Below are 12,793 nucleotides of genomic sequence, written 5' to 3' on the forward strand. Positions count from 1 at the left end.
CAGTTTTGAGGAGCCCGTGGGTTGGGCCCCCCGTACTATAGTTCCCAGATGCCTGGATTCATTAAAGAGCTAAGCCACTGGAGGGAAAGGGACTCACTTGGCAGGTAGCTCTGCCAGCAAGGACATGGCTGGCCCCAGGAGAGAGCTCTTGGGGTTCAGTGGAGACCTAAGCTCTAATCTCACACCCCTGTCCTGACCCCAGCTGGCACACAGAATTCCAAAGACCAGCCCTCGCCTCGCCAAGATTCCTGTCCTCTGGTTATTTAATCAGACACGCATCTAAATGGTGTTGCAAGGGAATTTTGAAGGTGTAGCTGACGGCCTGTTATGCCCTGAATGTACCATCCCCACCCACGCCTCAAATCCATTCGAAGCCCTCAGCCTCAATAGATGGTATTAGGAAGGGGGGCTTTTGGGAGGTGATCAAGCTTAGAGGAGGTCATGGGGGGATGACATGATGGTATTAGTGGCCTTACAAGAAGAGACACCAGGCATTTCGGCTATGGAAGGACACAGAGAGGCATCCGTCTATCTATCTATAAGCTGGGGAGTGGGCTCCCTCCAGGAACCGAGTCTGCCAGCTCCCTGGTCTGAGACAGCCTCCAGAACCACCAGACATCAATGTCTGTCTATTAAGCCACCCCATCTGGGGTGTTTTTGTCATAGCAGCCCGAGCTGAGTCAGGTCCTAGGTCAGTGCAACTCAAGATGTGAGGGTTATTCAGGTTGGCCTGGGCCAGTCGGGGGAGCCCTTCAGAAGAAGCAGGTTTTTCTTTTCTCGTAGCAAAAGAGGAAGTCAGAGAAACGGGAAGAGTGGGGGAGATTCCTACGAGGGGGATCTGACGCGGGGATCCCGCTGCCCGCCGCAGGGTCGTGAGTGGGCCTGTGAGCCGGGGAAGGCAGGGCAGGGGCTGCTGGGAAACGACGGGGCCCCGAACCTGCAGCGACCTGCGCCCAGGGAGCCGAGGACAGAGCCGGCCAGCCCCGCCGGGAGCGCCACAGCCAGAGCACAAGACCCCATGGAGTCACGGCGACCTCCGACCCGCAGACACCGTGAGGTAATAAGCTGGTGTGGTTGCAGGAGCCACCAAGCATGTCATTTGTTATGCACAGGGACAGGAGGACGCCCCACGTGACCTCACAGGGGCCACTTCACCTTGCCAAGCCTCCAGTGCTGCATCCAGAAAATAGGGGCGGAGAATTCACAGGGTTGCTGTGAACCAGCGGTTGTTTGGGAGGTAGAGACAGAACCCTGGCTGGACATGGGGCCAGAAGGCCAACGTTTGCTAGTGGCCCCAACCAGAGTAAGTGATTTAACTTCTCTGAGACTCAGTTTCTTCATCTCTAAAATGGAGCCAATAGCAGCTACTTCCTTGGCCAAGCAGTAGCAGTGGGATGCACGCCCCCCCCAGCCAGAGACCACTTTTCCCGTAGCCCCTGGCAGCTAAGTGTGGTCATGTGACTAGGCCTCAGCCGCGGAAGGTGAGTGGTGGCAATGGGCTGCTTCTAAGCGTGGGCCTTAAAACACGGCATGTGGCCTCCCGCTCGCCCTTCCTTTCTGGAATGCTGAGGTTCCCAGGCTGGCCACACAGCACAGACAGGCAGGCTAGGACCGTGGCCTCCAGGAAAGTGGAGAAGGAAGACAGAAAGAACCCCGGGGCCCTGCCTTAACCCCCATGAACAACCAAGACAGGGCGCGTGGCTGGCTCAGTCCACGGAGTGTGTTGACTCTTGATCTTGGGGCTGTGAGTTGGAGTCCCACATGGGGTTTAGCGACTGCTGAAAAAGATCTTTAAAAATCTTAAAAAAACAAACAAACCAAAAAAAAAAACCCCAACCAGTGCAAGGAATATAGGTCTGAGGGTCTTCAGCCCAGAGTTTTATTTTATAAAGTGGAATTATTATACATATGTCAAGTAATTCATTCGTGCTTATAAGTAGTGTTTGAAGAATATTGTATAATTTCAGTGAATCAAGGGATCCGGTCATTTACTCATCCCACACACACTGACTGAACAGCTGCTCATTATCTGAAGTTATGACATGGAGGGAAACCAAATCCTTACTTTCTAGGAGTTTACCTTCCGGTCGACAGAGATGATAAACAATCAACAAATATACAATGTGTCCAATGGTGGTAAGTGTGGGAGAGGCGTAAAGCCAGGTAATAGGGCCAGGTGCGCCTGGGCCGGAGGATGATGGTGGTACTTCCAGGTGTCCAGCAGAGGGGATTCTAATGGCATCTGACACGCTCCTGAAGTGAGAGAACAAGAATTGAGACACGCAGGGATAGAGAATCTTAGGCAGAGGAAAGAGCACATGCAAAGGCCCTGTGTTCAGGAAACAGCAAGGAGCCCTTGTGGTTGGTGCAGCCATGGAGAGGGAGAGGAAGACAGAGGCAGGGAGAACACACAACGCCCTCAGTCAATGTGAGGGCTTTAGCTTTCACACACTGAGGGATACAGGAGCCACTGGAGGGCTGAGCAGAGGTATGCTTTGAGCTACGTGTAAGAAATAAAGTCTGGCTTAGGGCCCCTGCACGATCTAGGTAAGCAACAGTGGAGGCTGAGGTCATAGATATGTTCTGGATGCAGAGATGACAGGACTTACCAGAGGCTCAGATGTGAGTGTGAGCCCAGGAGGAGTCAAGGAAGATTCTAGACTTCTAAGATTAAAGGACAGAGTTGCCTTTCCCTGGAGGGAGCAGGTGTATGGGGAGGCAACAGCAGGACGTCAGTTCTGGACACATTACATTACTGTTGGACCAGCCAAGTGGTGGGCGGTCAGAGTCCTAGGGGAGGTCCTGTCTGCAGATAGAAATTGGAGGCAGTCAGCAGAAAGGCAGCATTTAAACCACAAGACTTGAGAGCACCAGGGACGGAGTATGGGAACCTGGGACGCTGCATGACTGGAGGTGAGGGGATGATTCAGGGAAACCGGAAAGATGTCTTTAAACAGTGTCTTTTTTATTTTTTTGTGGTAAAATATAAATCACCCCAAAAATTGCCATTTAACTATTTTTTAAATACCCAAATCAGTGGCATCGATGACATTCACAAGATTATGCAGGCATTGCCCCTTCTTCAAACACGTTTTCATCACCCCAAACGGAAACTCTGCCTCCCCTCCCCAGCTCTGGCAGCCACTAATCTACTTTTTGTTTCCATGGATTTGTCTTTTCTGGACCAACTGAAACTGAGGACAGGGAGCGTTTTTGGATGTGGCCTCTTTCATCTACCATAATGTCTCCGAGGTCTATCCACACTGTAGTCTGTGCACAGTGCTGTGTTTCCTTTTATGACCAAATAATACCGCACTGTACAAATATTTTGCTTCTCCATTCATCTGTTGATGGACACCTGGGTCATTTCCACCTTTTGGCCATTGTGAATAGTGCTTCTGTGAATAAGCAGTGACTCTTAATGAGTTTGGTGAGGAGATAAAAGGCATGAACACCCCTCCATCCCAGGAGCCCTTCAGAATCTTCCAGAAGATAGAAGATTCCTTTTGTTTTATAAAGTGGGACCCTGGGCTTCACTAGGTTGAAAGCTCAGATTTAAAGCAAACAGGATTAAGAGAAAACGTTTGCTGTGAAGAATTATATAACAATTCTACAAGAAACATTGTTTTATATTACCTAATATGTTCAATAGGAACATGGGATCACCTGTGTCTCTGCAGAATGAGTGCTTGATAAGGCCAGCGACCGGTCTATGTCGTGCACTCCCCGGCTTGTGTGTGCTCTCTCTCCCTGACAAATAAATAAAACCTTTAAAGAAATATGCTGGTAGGGGCACCTGGGTGGCTCAGTGGGTTAAACCTCTGCCTTCAGCTCAGGTCATGATCTCAGAGTCCTGGGATCTAGCCCCGCATTGGGCTCTCTGCTCGGCAGGGAGCCTGCTTCTCTGCTTACTTGTGATCTCTCTCTGCCAAATAAATAAATAAAATCTTTAAAAAATATATGCTGGCAAGGAGCATGTATCTACCCTACAACAAAATTGGCTTTATCAACTGTTTTGATTATTACAGTGCATTGTAATTGTTCCGCTTTGAAATTCCATGTATTTTATTTTTAGCCTTTATCTTTTGGGTCCACAGGCATCATTAGATGGGCACAGGGGTCCACGGCACAACAGAGCCTACCCTGCGGGTTTGCCTGGCTTCCCCGTGGGACACAGGCTGTCCTGGACCCTGATCGCCAGTCGTGATGCTGCTGTGAGTAGTGCCACCTCTCGCCACCAGGAGGCGCTGCTTCCCCCAGGTCAGGGGAAGCCCAGGCGCAAGTTCAAGGCTTCCTCCCTCCCACCTTTGTCCTAACCAGAGCTGGCAGCAGAAAATTCTGGGAGTTTCTCTCCCCCCTTCTCTCTTTTTAGGATTTTAAGTAATCTCTACACCCAATGTGGGGGGGGTTCAAACTTACGAGACCGAGATCAAGAGTCCCGTGCTCTACCAACTAAGCCAGCCAGATGCCCTCCCTCTCTTAAAAAACAAAACAAAACACTTTAGTTATGGAAAATTTCTAACTAGTACGAAAGTATACAAACCCCCAGAAAGCCATGAACCAGCTTCAATAATTATCACCTCGTATGGGGCGCTTCCTAAGTGTACAGATGCCCAGGCCTGACCCAGAGTCTGAGGGCTCCCAAAGCTGGAGGGCCACTTGGGAGCCACCATTAGAAGCCTGGCCCTGCCTCCTGGGACACCCCAGGTGACCGCACTTCCTGCTCTCCCGACCTCAGCCTCCGATCCCCCCCCCCTCACTCCAACAACCACCCCCCCCAGCCTGGTGGTCTTCTCCCAGCTCTGACCAGAATCCTGCTCCACTCATTTCCTCTCTCTCCGGCCCCACAGGACTCGGGGGACAGCTGGCTCCCATCCTCCGTACCATCACTCTTCGGGTGTCTCTCTGGAAGGCCGTGTTAAGTAACCTACGCCTCACACCCCTGAGCAACCAACCACCCACAGCCACACTCTGGGGCCACTGAGTCTTACGTTGCTTCGTCCTGTGTTGGAGCACAGGCCCGGGAGTCAACAATTTCCCACCTTTTCAGACTGGAAAGATATTGTGGAGCGATGAAAAAATACGAGATTTTCACCCACTGAGCCACCCAGGCGCCCCCAAAAACACAAGATTTTGAAGTGCCTAGAAAAAGTCCCTGAGACAGGTTGAACTGTGTCTCCCCTCCCCCATTCGTATGTTGAACGACTAGCCCCTGGAACCTCAGGTTGTGACCTCATTAGGAGACAGAGTCTCTAAAGAGGTGATTAAGTTAAAATGAGGTCATTAGGGTGATCCTAATCTGGTAGGACTGGTGTCCTTATAAAAAGGGGAAATTCGGACACAGATGGAAACAGAGGGGAGCCCATGTGAAGACACGGGGTTGGGATGGCCGTCTCCAAGGCCAAGAGAGGCCTCTGAAGGAGCCAACCCTGCTGACACCTTGATCTTGGACTTAACCCCCAGAATGGAGAGAAAAAAAATTTTGTTTTTCAAGCTACCTTGTCTGTGATTCTTTGCTAGGGCAGCCCTAGCAAATTAATAAAATCCCCAAATAGAGGGACACCTGGGTGGCGCAGTTGGTTAAACGACTGCCTCCGGCTCAGGGCGTGATCCTGGAGTCCCGGGATCGAGTCCCGCATCAGGCTCCCAGCTCCATGGGGAGTCTGCTTCTCCCTCTGACCTTCTCCTCGCTCATGTTCTCTCTCACTGTCTCTCTCTCTCAAATAAATAAAATAAAATCTTAAAAAAAAAAATCCCCAAATAGATACAGTTCACCAAACTGATAAAATCCTTCCCCAAATTCTGATGAACCAGTTTCTGATCACCGCCAGACACAGCCCGGTGCACAGGGCCCGAGTTCCCTACTTGTGTGTATCCCCCCGGGGCCCTGGGTTCAGCCAGAGGGAGGATGCTGGTCCCACTCAGCTCTGCTCAGCCTGACCCAGAGGGGGAGTCAGTCACCATCTTTTGCTGGAGCACCTGCTCTGGGCCCCGACCTCCTGGCAAGTGGGCACCAAGGCCTGATCCCAAACTGGGTCACAAGTTTGATGCAGGACCACAGAGTCCTTGTGACCCGCAGGTTGAAGGTCTATGGAAGGCTGACCGTCAGAAACAGTGACACAATTCATGGGCAATTGAAAACACGGGACCCTTGCCCCCAAACTACCACAAATTTCAATTTGGTGACAGTCCACACACAGGCCCAGCTAAGCACACGGGTGACAGACACATCCACGAAGTTGACTCTGCCATTAGGGGACAGCAAAGGGAGGCTCAGGGAAGGCCAAGGGTCCAGGACACAGGGATGTCACCAGAGATACTGACTGATCACGTGGGTGCCCCCAAGGCCATGGCCAGCGTGCATGTGCATGTGTGCACGAGTGTGAGAGAGAGAAGTAGCCTGTCTTTGTCCTAGTCCACTCTAAACTCACTCCCATAGAGTCAGCATTGCTCTGCCCGTCTCCACAGTTCCTTCTAGAAAGACAAAGGGCTAGACTCGTATCCGAGTCCATTTTCCTACTACTGTCAGATACAAAGATGTTGGAGCAGATCCTGCCTATCTGGTCTGAAGACTCAGAAATAAATTGCCACAAAGACGTGGGTTTCCTACAAAGACCAGAAAGGAAGGGAAACCGGCTGTTGGTGTCCTTACTTTTTATCCGGCAACTTCTGCAGGGGAAGCGTATCCGAGAATCAGCGTTTTTCTGGTTTCTGTGTCGGCCTAATGGAAAGCCAAGCTAGATGCGAAAAGAGGTTACTCGCAAATAATTTGACCGGGACCCAACAGGCCAGTTAGATCACAGTCCCAGAGTGTGGCCCCTTTAATTCAGAAGTTCGGGACCATGAGTCAGCTGGCGGTGGGGAGAAGTGCAGGCGTCCTTCCCTTCGGCCTAAAACTGGGAAGAATGTAAAGACTTGGGCTCAGCGCCCTCCCCGGCCCTGCGTTGGTCAGATCTCCCGAGAGGGACGTGAGTGTCCGTCGGTCGCGGCGGCCCGCATTCCGGGCATTCCGGCGGCCTCACTTCAGCCCACGCCCGGCTCCACGGGCCTGGGGGGCAGAGCGGAATGTGGGCCAAGTGGGCACGGGGCGCGGCCAGGCCGATGTGTGCCACAAAAGGGCCGTCTCTGAAGCCCTCTGAGCACCGGAGGAGACACGGAACAATTCCCGCAGGAATCCACTGGCTGAAGGGAGCCCGGCTGCCCACTGTGCTCCCAGCTTTGAGGGAGAGAGGACTGACTTGGACCAGAAGGGGTGTCTCAAGGCCAAGGTTAGACTCAGAAAACCTTCCTAAGGGTTCTTCCGACTTACATAAAGTGGTCCAAATGGAAACAGGCACATCTTCCTCCCCTCAGCGCTAGGAAGCACTGAAGTCGGCAAGACAGACCCAAAAAAGACGGAGTCCAGGCAGACAGGCATGAGAAGGGGAGGGCCGCGGGCCGTGGCTGGCGGAGGAGCAGTGGGGGCATGGGGGTGGGGTAGGGGGGGTCACAGCGCGTGTTGTCCTTGGCCTGCATCAAAGGTACCGGGAGCCCCACCCCCTCATGGGCCAAAGCTTGTCTTAGTGGTGTCAGAGGAGTAAACCACGGACACCTCGCTTCACCTCTCCGGCTTGTGTGAATTCCCATAAGCACCAGACTGGAGGGTGGAGAAAATCAGCAGGACGGAGAACTGGAGTGTTCACGGCTCAAAGACCACAAAGGCACCAACGCGAGACAGGCCAGGACCAAAGGCTGGTTCAGTGGGTTCGGTCAAAGTGCGGGCCCCCCTCATGGGTTCTCCAGGTTCGCCGGAGGTTCCCCCAAGTAGCCAGTGTGTCTTGGCTCTCCAACCTTGGTGGCTTGGGTCCACTTCCTGTTGCCATGGCACACCAGCTGGCCGCGCAGCTCACTGGACCCAAAGTTGGCATCTGCGGGTGGGGCTGGGCGGCCCCAGAGGATTAAACTGTCTTTTGCTGAGCTCCCATGGAGGCACCTTTCTCAGCAGCCGCTGGGGCAGACACACCAGCAACTTCTCATTCCCGCCAACATCCTGGGCCTGGGAGGGCGGAAAAGGAAAATCCTGCCCACGGCAGACCCACGTCCTAATGCCCACCCAGGCACGTACGACAAAGCTAAGGACTGCCTTCACAGCTTGCCTTGTCGGGGGAGAGAAGCGGCCTACGTGTGTTTATGGTCAAGCCTGTCTGCAAAGCAGGTCCGCAGGGCAGGAATGCCCCTGAGGCCCGTCTCCAAGGACATGGATTCTCAAGCCAGACTGCTTGGGGTCAAATCCTGTCCCTCATTTCTGTCACATCCCTTGTGACTTTTGGCACTTCCTATGCCTGTTTTCTTCTCTGTAACAACAGACACTAGCTCCTGAAAGACTCCATTTCCAACGCTTAGGACAGGGCTTTGCACAAAGTGCTCTGTAAATGCTGGGGTTTTTTTTTAATTTAATTTTTTTACTTTTAAATGTTGGTTTTTATGATTCCAGTGTGCAAACCTCTCCTAGCCCGACACACCCCATACCCCAGCCCGGGGTTGGGGAGGGGGGCTTTGTTCCCCTCAACATCCACGAGCAGACCGCTTCAAGGGCCCCAGAGCTCGCTGCCCCGCCGAAGCCCTTACCAGCCAACACGGCGGGGCAGAGCCTCCAACATCCAGGCTCCGGCGTCTCCCCCGGCTCCGTCGCCTCTCGCCGCCGCCTCCCTCGGGGCCCAACAGTGTGCAGCACTTCTAGGGCAGTATACTTGCTGATTGCTTCCTTCACTATTACTCACAACAACCAGCTAAGACACTGCCAAAGAAACACTCACAGCTGGCCCTGCCGACGACCCGGGTGCAGGCCTGTTCCACCGCTCCCGCCGACCTGCGGATAGGAAGGGAACGTGGGGAGGAGGGACGGGACCGTGGAGAAAGCGGGGACCGGCGACAGATCCCAGCCGGGCTGGCCTGCGACTCACGGAACCGGAGGAAAAAGAAAAGACCAAGTCAGCATTTGCCTGGAAGAGAAAAAGTTAGGAAGGGACAGCGGGCGTCAATCCGCACGGCTATGGGAACCAACGGGGAGCAAGAGAACAAACACAGCGACCCCAGCCGCTCCCCCATCCTGGGTGCCCCTGAGGGAGCCGAGCAGTCAGAATCCTACTGGGAAAGCGGAAGCAGAAGGAGATCGAGATGAAGAGATTTATTTCAAGGAACTGGCTCACATGACTGGGGCTGGCGAGGGCCGCCTGGCAGCCTGGCCGCTCTCAGGCAGGAGCTGACAGTGCAGTCCACAGGTGCGGTCTCTTCCTCCTCAGGAAAGCCCCAGCTTTGTTCTGAAGGCCTTTCAACTGCTTGGATGAGGCCCACCCACGTTATCGAGGTGAAGCTTTAAAGTCAACTGATCGTAGACGCCACCTGCATGGGCCCAAAGCAGCACCTCGCTCGGTGTTCGGTTGAATGACCGGGTCCCGCAGTCCAGCCAAGCTGACTCGAGGAGCCCATCATGGTGGCTGCTAGAACATCTGGCCACCAGCTGCTTTGGCTGTGGACCACCGATAGCTCCTCTTCTGTGTGGTGGCAGGGACACACAGGGGCGCTCCTGGGAGGGTCACTGAGCCCCCTGCCCCAGGCCAGGAGGTCCCAGAAATGGGTTCCAGGCAAGCTGCGGTGGACGAAAGCAGCTCCCAGGTGGGCAGCGTCTCTGCCCACCTGCTGTCCCCTCACTGGGCTTCCCCCACACTCAGCGCCCCCTTCCTTGGCTTCTAAATGTCTGGTGGGAGCTGGTGGGAGTCTCCTGTTACCTTAGTCTTCTGCCCCCAGACAGATGAACCCGTGATGCCTTGCCTAAAAACCAAGCCAGACTAGACTTTAATTATGGCCTTTCAGCGTGGAAAATACGCCTCTGCTACGTCCAGTCTTATCTCAAAGGTCCAAGAACCACCTGCGGGCTCCGGAGAAGCGGGTTTCCTGGTTCCGCGCTGCAGCTTCTGACCCCGCAGGCCCGGGATCGGCCCAACGGCACTTTCCACACTGGCCGTCCTCAAGTCAGCACAGGGGCAAGCAGGAGCCTGAATAACACCCGGGCTGGCTGGAAGAGGTAGGGGACCCCCCAAATACTGAAAACAGAAGCAGGGTCCCCAAGGTAAAGACAGCGACACGGGAATTAAGCAATAGTGGCGTGCTTGGTGTCTGAGCTCAGAACAGCATTTGGGATGGGCTGACCCTCCCAAAAATGGGCTGTGAGAGGCGGGAACGAGCTCACCAGCACCCACTGGCCTCAGGCTGGCCCTTGGCACCGCTGTCAAGGTGAAGTCAGCCTGGTGCCTGTGTGTTTCTCAGGGATGGGGCACTTGCTGAACCCCAGCAGAGGTCAAAAGCACTAATGGAGGGAGATGAGGGAACTCCTAATTCTTGGATCCAGCCTACCCTCAGGCTCAGAAAATAAACCAAAGGAAAAGATGGCTCAGAAAAGCAAGACCAGAAGTGTCTTCTACTGCTAAGCAGCCCCTGTCCCCGATCTCCATGCTGAACCCCATGTTCTCAATCTAGGCAGTGAGTGACCTGGGTGAAGCCGTGGCTGCCTGTGGAGGCTGCTCCCCGGACACCAGAGCTGAGTTGGCTGTTACGGTAGCCAGGAGGGGCTCCTTCTTCCTCCTCTGGAGTCTGGGGTCCTCAGACAGAGAGGACAATCTTCCCCATCAGAGAGGAGAGGTCTGGACTTCAGGAACAATCTTCCTAGTCAGAGAGTCAGAGAGTGCAGTCTTAGACTTTGGGGACAGTCTTCCCAGTCAGAGGGGGCAGGCCTGGACTTCGGGCACAATCTTCCTAGTCAGAGTGAGGAGGCTTGGACCTCGGGGACAATGTTCCCAGTTAGAGAGGGCAGGCCTAGACTTCAGGGACAACCTTCCCAGTCAGGGAGAGGAGGCCTGGACTTTGGGGACAATCTTCCCAGTCAGAGAGGGCAGGCCTGGACTTTGGGGACAGTCTTCTCAGTCAGAGAGGGGAGGCTCAGACTTTGGGGACAGTCTTCCCAGTCAGGGACTTCAGGGACAATTTTTCCAGTCAGAGAGGCGAGGCCAGAACAAGGGTGAATAACGAGTCAGTGGCTGAAATCTGTGTTCCACAAAGTACACAGCACACAAGTCAGCAGCCTTTTACCACGTCAGACCTTCCTGCAAAGCTGCAACCCAAGGTCAGAGTGAACGTACTTAGATTTGAACGGACATTCTCTTCTAGCGAAGGGCTTTCGGTTCAGCTACCAGGTGAGCTTCGGCTGCATTAACACAAGATACTTCAAAGACCTGGGGCTCGGTTCAGAGCCCTGATTCTGCCTTCAGTTCATTTGTCCTAACAGGGGCCCTCTGGAGCCCCAGGCCCAACACCTCTCCCTACAGAGTCAGGACGGCTGGTCCAGGGAGCCGGGAGGGATACAAGAAAACCGAAAGTCAGCTCTACCGAGGAGTTTTAAGTTCCCAGCACTTAAATTTTAGGCACTGAAGAGAAAGTGGCTTCTGGCAACATGGCTCTTGGACGTTCCAGTTCCTGGAAAAAGAGGCGCCCTCTTCATCCAGGAGATGTGGAAATTCATTCAGGAAACCTTCCCAATCCTACAGCACGCGTCTCAGCAAGCACAGATGTTTCTTGGGCAGCCATCAGCTTCTGAATGTGCACCTGTGATGGGCTGACCCCGTGCTTGGCGGGGGGCAGGGGGAGGGTCGGGAGGGCGGAAAATGTCCTGGGCCTTGGGAGATGCATGAAGAAAGAGATGGGCAAGAAACCACGGCCGCGCCCAGTTATAACTGTGAGCAGTTCTGAACCATGAGAACAAGCACTTTTTAAATGCCCGATCTGGGGGCAGAACGGTGGCACTGGGAACGAGTCGCAGCTTTGCACCCCGCACTCCCTCCCCTGCCAGGCTTGGAGAGGAATCCGAAGATTTTTACCACAATTTTTACCACCAACCTTAGTTAGGCTTCCTCTTGCATTTCACAATGATGTGGGAATTTTTCTGCTCTTGCACTGACCTCCAGAAAACCAGACCCCATGGCAGGAAGGTGGTGGTGGCCCAGAGGAGCTTCGGGGACCTGTCCAGATCTGTGAGTGACGTCCCTCCAGGTTAAAGGCCGGGCAGAGAGAAACCTGCCTTAAGAGTGGGGGATCTCACACTAAAAAAGAGAATTGCAAGCCAGTCTCGCTGAAGAACATGAAGGCAGAAATTCTCAGTAATTGAGAATTCAATAGTACATTAAAAGAATAATTCACCATGATCAAGTGGGATTTCTTCCTGGGCTACAGAGTTTCAATATTCGCAAATCAGGGGTGCCTGGTGGCTCAGTTGGTTAAGCAACTGCCTTCGGCTCAGATCGTGATTCTGAAATCCTGGAATCGAGTCCCGGCATCAGGCTCCCTGCTCGGCAGGGAAACTGGTTCTCCCTCTGACCCTCCCCCTTCTCATGCTCTCTCTCTCTCAGTCTCTCACTCCCTCTCAAATAAATAAATAAAATCTTTAAAAAATTCACAAATCAATCAACATGATACATCACATTAATAAAAGAAAGGATAAGAACCAGATGATCCTCGACAGATGAAGAAAAAGCATTTGACAAAATATACAAAAATATACAAAAGACCCAAGCTAATACCCTCCTCAACAGGGAAAAACTGAGAGCCCTTCCCCTACAGTCAGGGATGAGACCGCAATGTCCATGCTCCCCATTTCTATTTAACACAGTACTGGAAGTCTCAGCCTCAGCAGTCAGACAACAGAAAGAAATATAAGGTAACCAAAGCAGCAAGAAAAGATGTCAAATTTCCACTATTTGTGGAT

General features: G+C 53.2%; 1 long non-coding RNA gene across 3 annotated transcripts; it reads right to left on the minus strand.

Moving 5' to 3' along the window:
* Positions 1-1,851: 1,851 nt before the first annotated feature.
* Positions 1,852-8,732, minus strand: LOC122899419. Of its 3 annotated transcripts, XR_006383111.1 has the most exons (4): positions 6,653-8,732; positions 3,667-3,750; positions 2,610-2,806; positions 1,852-2,253 (listed from the first exon to the last, which is right to left on the minus strand). It is a non-coding gene; the product is annotated as an uncharacterized LOC122899419 (long non-coding RNA). The 3 variants fall into 3 exon arrangements; XR_006383110.1 differs by lacking the exon at positions 3,667-3,750; XR_006383109.1 differs by lacking the exon at positions 6,653-8,732 and having other exon boundaries at positions 3,667-3,799.
* Positions 8,733-12,793: the final 4,061 nt, after the last annotated feature.

Source organism: Neovison vison, chromosome 2, assembly GCF_020171115.1.
Source record: "Neovison vison isolate M4711 chromosome 2, ASM_NN_V1, whole genome shotgun sequence".
Lineage (NCBI taxonomy): Eukaryota > Metazoa > Chordata > Mammalia > Carnivora > Mustelidae > Neogale > Neogale vison.